The sequence below is a fragment of the Triticum dicoccoides genome, chromosome 1B (assembly GCF_002162155.2).
Source record: "Triticum dicoccoides isolate Atlit2015 ecotype Zavitan chromosome 1B, WEW_v2.0, whole genome shotgun sequence".
In the NCBI taxonomy this organism is placed as follows: Eukaryota; Viridiplantae; Streptophyta; class Magnoliopsida; order Poales; family Poaceae; genus Triticum; species Triticum dicoccoides.
The window spans coordinates 688,097,047-688,106,598 of NC_041381.1; positions in this window are offsets into that span (position 1 = coordinate 688,097,047).

A 9,552-nucleotide genomic window follows, 5' to 3' on the forward strand; every position below is an offset into this window, starting at 1 on the left:
TGATATGGCCAAGAAGAATGTGATGAATATATGTGATGTATGAGATTGATCATGTTCTTGTAATAGGAATCACGACTTGCATGTCGATGAGTATGACAACCGGCAGGAGCCATAGGAGTTGTCTTTATTTATTGTATGACCTACGTGTCATTATACAACGCCATGTAATTACTTTACTTTATTGCTAACCGGTAGCCATAGTAGTAGAAGTAATAGTTGGCGAGACAACTTCATGAAGACACGATGATGGAGATCATGATGATGGAGATCATGGTGTCATGCCGGTGACGATGATGATCATGGAGCCCCGAAGATGGAGATCAAAAGGAGCAAAAATGATATTGGCCATATCATGTCATTATTTGATTGCATGTGATGTTTATCATGTTTATGCATCTTATTTGCTTAGAACGACGGTAGTAAATAAGATGATCCCTCATTAAAATTTCAAGAAAGTGTTCCCCCTAACTGTGCACCGTTGCGAAAGTTCGTCGTTTCTAAGCACCACGTGATGATCGGGTGTGATGGATTCTTACGTTCACATACAACGGGTGTAAGACAGATTTACACACGCGAAACACTTAGGTTGACTTGATGAGCCTAGCATGTACAGACATGGCCTCGGAACACAAGAGACCGAAAGGTCGAGCATGAGTCGTATAGTAGATACGATTAACATGAAGATGTTCACCGATGATGACTAGTCCGTCTCACGTGATGATCGAACACGGCCTAGTTGACTCGGATCATGTAATCACTTAGATGACTAGAGGGATGTCTATCTGAGTGGAAGTTCATTAGATGAACTTAATTATCCTGAACATAGTCAAATGATCTTTGCAAATTATGTCGTAAGCTCGCGCTTTAGTTCCACTGTTTAGATATGTTCCTAGAGAAAATATAGTTGAAAGTTGATAGTAGCGATTATGCGGACAGTAGAAAGCTTATGTCCTTAATGCACCGCTCAGTGTGCTGAACCCCAAACGTTGTTTGTGGATGTTGCGAACATCGGACATACACGTTTTGATAACTACGTGATAGTTCAGTTAAATGGTTTAGAGTAGAGGCACCAAAGACGTTTTCGAAACGTCGCGGAACATATGAGATGTTTCGAGGGCTGAAATTGGGATTTCAGGCTCATGCCCCGTCAAGAGGTATGAGACCTCCGACGATTTTCTTAGCCTGCAAAGTAAGGGAGAAAAGCTCAATCGTTGAGCTTGTGATCAGATTGTCTGAGTGCAACAATCACTTGAATCGAGTGGGAGTTGATCTTCCAGATGAGATAGTGATGTTTCTCCAAAGTCATTGCCACCAAGGTGCTAGAGCTTCGTGATGAACTATAACATATCAGGGATAGATATGATGATCCTTGAGGTATTCACGATGTTTGACACCGCGAAAGTAGAAATCAAGAAGGAGCATCAATTATTGATGGTTGGTGAAACCACTAGTTTCAAGAAGGGCAAGGGAAAGAAGGGATACTTCATGAAATGGCAAATCAGCTGCTGCTCCAGTGAAGAAACCCAAGGTTGAACCCAAACCCGAGACTGAGTGCTTCTGTGATAAGGGGAATAGTCACTAGAGCGGAATTACCCTAGATACTTGGTAGATGAGAAGGCTGGCAAGGTCGATAGAAGTATATTAGATATACATTATGTTAATGTGTACTTTACTAGTACTCCTAGTAACACCAGGGTATTAGATACCGGTTCGGTTGCTAAGTGTTAGTAACTCGAAATATAAGAGCTACGGAATAAATGGAGACTAGCTAAAGGTGAGCTGACGATATGTGTTGGAAGTGTTTCCAAGTTTGATGTGATCAAACATCGCACGCTCCCTCTACCATCAAGATTAGTATTAAACCTGAATAATTATCATTTGGTGTTTGCGTTGAGCATAGACATGATTGGATTATGTCTATCGCAATACGGTTATTCATTTAAGGAGAATAATGGTTACTCTATTTATTTGAATAATACCTTCAATGGTCTTGCACCTAAAGGAATGGTTTATTGAATCTAGATCGTAGTGATACACATTTTCATGCCAAAAGATATAAGATTGTAATGATGGTACCACTTACTTGTGGCACTGCCATGTAAGTCATATTGGTATAAACCCATGAAGAAGCTCCATGTTGATGGATCTTTGGACTCACTCATTTTTGAAAAGTTTGAGACATGCAAACCATATCTATTGGTTATACGCATGAAGAAACTCCATGCAGATGGATCGTTTGGACTCACTTGATTTTGAATCACTTGAGATATGCAAATCACACCACATAGGCAAGATGACTGAAAAGCCTCGTTTTCAGTAAAATGGAACAAGATAGCAACTTGTTGGAAGTAATAAATTTTGATGTGTGCAGTCCAATAAGTGCTAAGGCACGCAGTGAATATCATTATGTTCTTACTTCACGGATGATTTGAGTAGATACTGAGTATATTTGCTTGATGAAACACAAGTCTGAATTATTGAATGGTTCAAGTAATTTCAGAGTGAAGTTGAAGATCTTCGTGACAAGAGGATAAAATGTCTATGATATGATCATAGAGATGAGTATCTGAGTTACGAGCTTTGGCACGCAATTAAGACATTGTGGAAATTGTTTCACAATTAATACCGCCTGGAACACCATAGTGTGATGGTGTGTCCGAACATCATAGTAGCACCCTATTGGATATGGTGCGTACCTTGATGTCTCTTATCGAATTACCACTATCGTTCATGGGTTAGGCATTAGAGACAACCGCACTCACTTTAATAGGGTACCACGTAATTCCGTTGAGACGACACCGTTTGGAGAAACCTAAGTTGTCGTTTCTGAAAGGTTTGGGGCTGCGACGCTTATGTGAAAAAGTTTCAGGTTGATAAGCTCGAACCCAAAGCGGATAAAATGCATCTTCATGGGACACCCAAAACAGTTGGGTATACCTCCTAATTCAGATCCGAAAGCAATAGGGATTGTTTCTTGAATCGGGTCCTTTCTCGAGGAAAGGTTTGTCTTGAGAATTGAATGGGAGGATGGTGGAGACTTGATGAGGTTATTGAACTGTGACTTCAACTAGTGTGTAGCAGGGCACAGGAAGTTGTTCCTATGGCGCCTACACCAATTGAAGTAGAAGCTTATGATAGTGATCATGAAGTTTCGGATCAAGTCACTATCGTACCTCATAGGGTGACGAGGATGTGTACTACTTCAGAGTGGTACAGTAATCCTGTCTTGAAGGTCATGTTGCTAGACAACAATGAACCTACGAGCTATGGAGAAGCGATGATGGGCCTAAATTCCGACAAATGGTTAGAAGCCATGAAATCCGAGATAGGATCCATGTATCATAACAAAGCATGGACTTTGGTGGACTTGCCCGATGATCGGCAAGCCATTGAGATAAATGGATCTTTAAGAAGAAGACGGACGTGGACGGTAATGTCATCGTCTATAAAGCTCGACTTGTGGCGAAGAGTTTTTCACAAGTTCAAAGAGTTGACTACAATGAGATTTTCTCATCCGTAGCGATGCTTAAGTCCGTCGGAATCATGTTAGCATTAGCTGCATTTATGAAATTTGGCAGATGGATGTCAAAACGAGTTTCCTTACCAGTTTTCGTGAGGAAAGGTTGTATATGATACAATCAGAAAGATTTTGTCGATCCTAAGGATGCTAAAAGGAATGCTTGCTCCAGCGATCCTTCCATGGACTGGAGTAAGCATCTCGGAGTTGGAATATACACTTTGATAAAATGATCAAAGATTTTGGGTTTATACAAAGTTTATGAGAAACTTGTATTTCCAAATAAGTGAGTGGGAGCACTATGGAATTTCTGATGAGTATATGTTGTTGACATATTGTTGATCAGAAATGATGTAGAACTTCTAGAAAGCATATAGGGTTATTTGAAAAGTGTTTTTCAATGGAAAACCTGGATTATGCTACTTGAACAATAAGCATCAAGATCTATAAGATAGATCAAAATGCTTAATAATACTTTCAAATGAGCACATACCTTGACATGATCTTGAAGGTGTTCAAGATGGATCAGTCAAAGAAGGAGTTCTTGCCTGAGTTGTAAGGTATGAAGTTAAGAGTTAAAAGCTCGACCACGGCAGAAGAGAGACAAAGGACGAAGGCCGTCCCCTACGCTTCAGACGTAGGCTCTATAGTATGCTATGCTGCGTACCGCACCGGAAGTGTGCCTTGCCATGAGTCAGTCAAGGGGTACAAGAATGATCCAGGAACGGATCATTGGACAGCGGTCAAAATTATCCTTAGAGGAATAAGGATTTGTTTCTCGATTATGGAGGTGATAAAGAGTTCGGCGTAAAGGGTTACGACGATGCAAGCTTTAACACCTATCCAAATGACTCTGAGTAGCAAACCGGATACGTATAGTGGAGCAACCATTTGGAATAACTTCAAGTGGAGCGTGGAAGCAGCATTTACAATATGACATAGAGAATTGCGAAGTACATACGGATCTGAATACTGCAGACCCGTTGACTAAAACCTCTCTCACAAGGAAAACATGATCAAACCCCAGAACTCATTGAGTCTTAATCACATGGTGATGTGAACTAGTTTAGTGACACTAGTAAACTCTTTGGATGTTGGTCACATGGCGATGTGACCTATCAGTGTTAATCACATAGCGATGTGAACTAGATTATTGACTCTAGTGCAAGTGGGAGACTGTTGGAAATATGCCCTAGAGGCAATAATAAATTGGTTATTATTATTATATTTCCTTGTTCATGATAATTGTTTATTATCCATGCTATAATTGTATTGATAGGAAACTCAGATACATGTGTGGGTACATAGACAACACCATGTCCCTAGTAAGCCTCTAATTGACTAGCTCGTTGATCAATAGATGGTTACGGTTTCCTGACCATGGACATTGGATGTCATTGATAACGGGATCACATCATTAGGAGAATGATGTGATGGACAAGACCCAATCCTAAGCCTAGCACAAAGATCGTGTAGTTCGTATGCTAAAGCTTTTCTAATGTCAAGTATCATTTCCTTAGACCATGAGATTGTGCAACTCCCGGATACCGTAGGAATGCTTTGGGTGTACCAAACGTCACAACATAACTGGGTGGCTATAAAGGTGCACTACAGGTATCTCCGAAAGTGTCTGTTGGGTTGGCACGAATCGAGACTGGGATTTGTCACTCTGTGTAAACGGAGAGGTATCTCTGGGCCCACTCGGTAGGACATCATCATAATGTGCACAATGTGACCAAGCGGTTGATCACGGAATGATGTGTTACGGAACGAGTAAAGAGACTTGCTGGTAACGAGATTGAACAAGGTATCGGGATACCGACGATCGAATCTCGGGCAAGTACAATACCACTAGACAAAGGGAATTGTATACGGGATCGATTGAGTCCTTGACATTGTGGTTCATCTGATGAGATCATCGTGGAACATGTGGGAGCCAACATGGGTATCCAGATCCCGCTGTTGGTTATTGACTGGAGAACGTCTCGGTCATGTCTGCATGATTCCCGTACCCGTAGGGTCTACACACTTAAGGTTCGATGACGCTAGGGTTATAAAGGAAGTTTGTATGTGGTTACCGAATGTTGTTCGGAGTCCCGGATGAGATCCCGGACGTCACGAGGAGTTCCGGAATGGTACGGAGGTAAAGATTTATATATGGAAAGTTGTTGTTCGGGTTCCAAAAAAAGTTCGGGTTTTTTCGGTAATGTACCAGGAAGCTTCCAGAAGGTTCCGGAGGATGCCGGAGGGGTCCGGATGTCCGGAAATTGTTCCACCACGTCCAATACACTAGCATGGGCTGTAGGGGGGCGCCCTAGCCTTAATGGGCCAGGGGCACCAGCCCCCCCCCCCAAGGCCCATGCGCATGGGAAGGGGAAAACCCTAAGGGGGAGGGCCTCCACTTGACTTGGGAGGCACTCCTCCCCCCCTTGGCCGCCGCCCCCTTCTCAGATTGGATCTGAGGGGGCCGGCCCCCCTCTCCCTTGCCCCTATATATATGTGGGGGGTGGGAGGGCAGCCGCACCACAAGTACTGGCGCAGCCCTCCCCCTCTCTCAAGTCCTCCTCCTCTCCCGCGGTGCTTGGCGAAGCCCTGCAGGATTGCCACGCTCCTCCACCACCACCACGCCGTTGTTCTGCTGCTGGATGGAGTCTTCCTCAACCTCTCCCTCTCTCCTTGCTGGATCAAGGCGTGGGAGACGTCACCGGGCTGTACGTGTGTTGAACGCGGAGGTGCCGTCCGTTCGCCACTAGGATCTCCGGTGATTTGGATCACGACGAGTATGACTCCTTCAACCCCGTTCTCTTGAATGCTTCCGCTTAGCGATCTACAAGGGTATGTAGATGCACTCTCCTTCCCCTCGTTGCTGGTTTCTCCATAGATAGATCTTGGTGACACGTAGGAAAATTTTGAATTTCTGCTACGTTCCCCAACAGAAACATCATGCCCTATATATTTCGATGAAGGGAGTACACAAAGTTGCAAAATGCAATGAACCAGTCTACACACTTAGTAAGAGGTACAAAATAGTCCAAATCACTCCGAACCAGCCATAATCATACATTATTTCACACAATACCCATGGAGCTTTACTTTTTCATGAATAGGCCCTCAATCAATCCATTTGGATATTTCCTCATGTGCACCCACCATTGTGAATCTACTCTGTGCCCGCCCATGATGGCTTGCATTTAGTGGAATGCATTGTGTTTTGCACGAAGAATCTTGCTTGGTGAATGTTGCACTGTTTTGCACGTATGCATGGAGAGAGGGTGTTTGCCTGTGTTCATGAGGGTGCGATGAGGATAAGCATCTACTGCCTGCCATGGCAGATCTTTGAATCGACCGACAGCTATAGAGATAAGATTGATATATCGTGGATTTTGGAGATACCAGATGATGAAAACAACTGCCCAGATGATACATCATTGTCTTCATGGCAACATCCCCTCTGCCCAGACGATACATCATTCCCTTCAGACACTTTCTTCTCCTTCTCCATCTCCGCCTTCTTTATGAAACAAAAGTAATCTGAAGGAAATTTACAAAATCCTTACGATAAGAAACTCTTGCGGTTAGAGGTTATAAATAAAACAAATGATTCTTTTTTTTACATTCTCGCAGATGTAAAAAACTATCATTTGCGGTGAAATTTCTAGTAAACCTTTTTTTATTTTTTATTTGGAAAGAATTTTTCCAGAAGGCTTAAACCATTGTCATTGTGGAGAACACATATCAAACTTTTATCAAACTGTGGGCTAGCCCAGTGCGGCCACCTAATCCGGCCTAGTTAGCTAGGACGTGGCAGGCCGGGCCGCTCTAATTTGCTTCCCTCTCTCTCCTTTCAAACCAACGTTCCCTCCCTTTCCCTCGTTGAGGAATTTCCTATTCTACGCTCACAATGTAGAATAGTACTGTCCATGTACAAATCGCGCAACTTGGGCAGTAACAGACAAGGCCATTTATTATGATTCTATGCCTTCCGATGTTTTCTGACCATTTTTAAAGTAGGTTTTATGTTGATTTTGGTTTCTCTATTTCCACTGGGTATCTGTGATTTTTGTTGGTTTTTCTTGAGGATTTTTTCCAGGGTTTTTGGCCAAATCTTCTGTTTTGATGTTTGGAAATTTTCTAATGCAAGTGCTTTTTTAAATACGTGAACACTCTTTAAATCCATTTACATTTAAAAAAATCTTCAATATAATTTGAGGCCATGAGCAATGACTATGTCGAGTGGGCGAGCATTTTATGACTACCGTCAAATTGACCTAGAATTAACGATAGCCAAAATTAAGTTCGTGCAGGAGTGTCGAACACATGTGATATGATACAGGATGTAATTATTTTGTCGATTGGATTGTTTAGTTTCTTCACACAAACTCTGCCAGGGCCAGGGCCTGGCCTTAGAGACACTACTCAAATTCAGATTTCATTCATCAAGTGGTTATACCACAAATCGCTGAACCGCAATTCAAATGTTGCATGCTTGATGAGCTCACCCCCCACAATTAGTTGGAAATGTGTGCGTGTGTGCAGCTTACAAGTTAGAACCACTGTCACAGACCAAAGCTCAGACACAATTTGGTCACTAGACTAGAGAAAACAGACAATGCAGAGTTCAAACAAACCAAAACTTTGGAACAGGTCACGGATCACTGTCAGTGCCGAATGCAACCCCATCATGTTTTCTTCAGAGAGAAGAGCAAGGCCGTACGGCTCGTGCAAGAGTGTACAACACAAGTACTCCCTCTTAGGCTAAGTGTTCCTTACTCTCAACTGAAGAAAAACATTGACAATGCTACCTCTCAGATCCTGAAACATCCTAGGCTAAGTGTCATAGTAGTTCTACCTCCCCTTGAGTTACTCAAGTGAGAGTGAATGAGTTACTCAAGTGAATTGGGTGAGTTACATGCCCATGAGGACCTTATATAGTAGAGGTCCTTGATAAATTACCAAGGCTACACATGACAGTAATATGTGGGGAAGGATATATAGGTCAAGTTTGGTAAGGGAAACTCCAATGCGGATCATCAAAATGGACCTCACCACATGTGTGGAGGCCATCCAACCGTAGGAACCAAATGTCCGCTCCCAGGTCTTTTTTAATACCCGGAGTACTCAAAATAATCAAATATAAACAACACAATTCATAAGCAACTGAAAGAGGAATACTCCAATGCAAGAATATTTCAAATAAAAATACTCTCTCTGATCCATATTAATTGTTGTTGATTTAGTAGTTGTACTAAATCAGTGAAAATGAATATGGTAGGAGGGAGTATTACAATTGAAACATAAAGTTTTGAAATAAAAAAGTTAAAGTTTGAATTCAAGTTTGTCAGATACGCGTTCTAATTGTCCACGCAAAAATCGTAAAGATGCTCAACCAGGTCATTCTCAAGCTTCACATGAGTTCCTTGATTGCGAATTTGATGATGCATTTGGAGAAAATCCTCAAATGTTGTCGGATTCTGCTCTGGAAGCTTAATAGGATCATCCTCTTTTTAAAATCCAGACCATGGAGAACTCCATAACTCTCATCCTCCACGATGATGTTGTGCATGATCACACAAGCTGTCATCACCTCCGAGAATGTCTCCAGATCTCATTGTTTAGCAAGTCCGCAAACACTGCAAAATTGTTTGAACCGGTCCCAATGTTGTCGGTTTGCAGGATATCGAACATCGTGACTAGCTAGTCCAAACAATTTTGGTGACCGCCGTTGAATGGCAGAAAATGTCCTCCATCCAAATAGTTGTGAGCGATTTAGTGACCCCGTTGGAGGGTTTGTAGTCCATGGCGAGCCATCCCTCTAGCTACCCTAATGCGCTTTGGCTGTGTAGGGCAATTCTTCACTTGGTCCCTTTAGCTCTTCTTTTATTTCAGCCACCCTTATCTTTTACTTTGAATTTTCCTCTGACTTGTTGACCATGAAGGGCTTGTTTTTTAATTTTGTTGACTTGTTTTCGTCTTGACCATTTTTCCACATAGGAAAGGGTGGGACCCAGGTAAATTAGTTATTCCTACAACAGTTC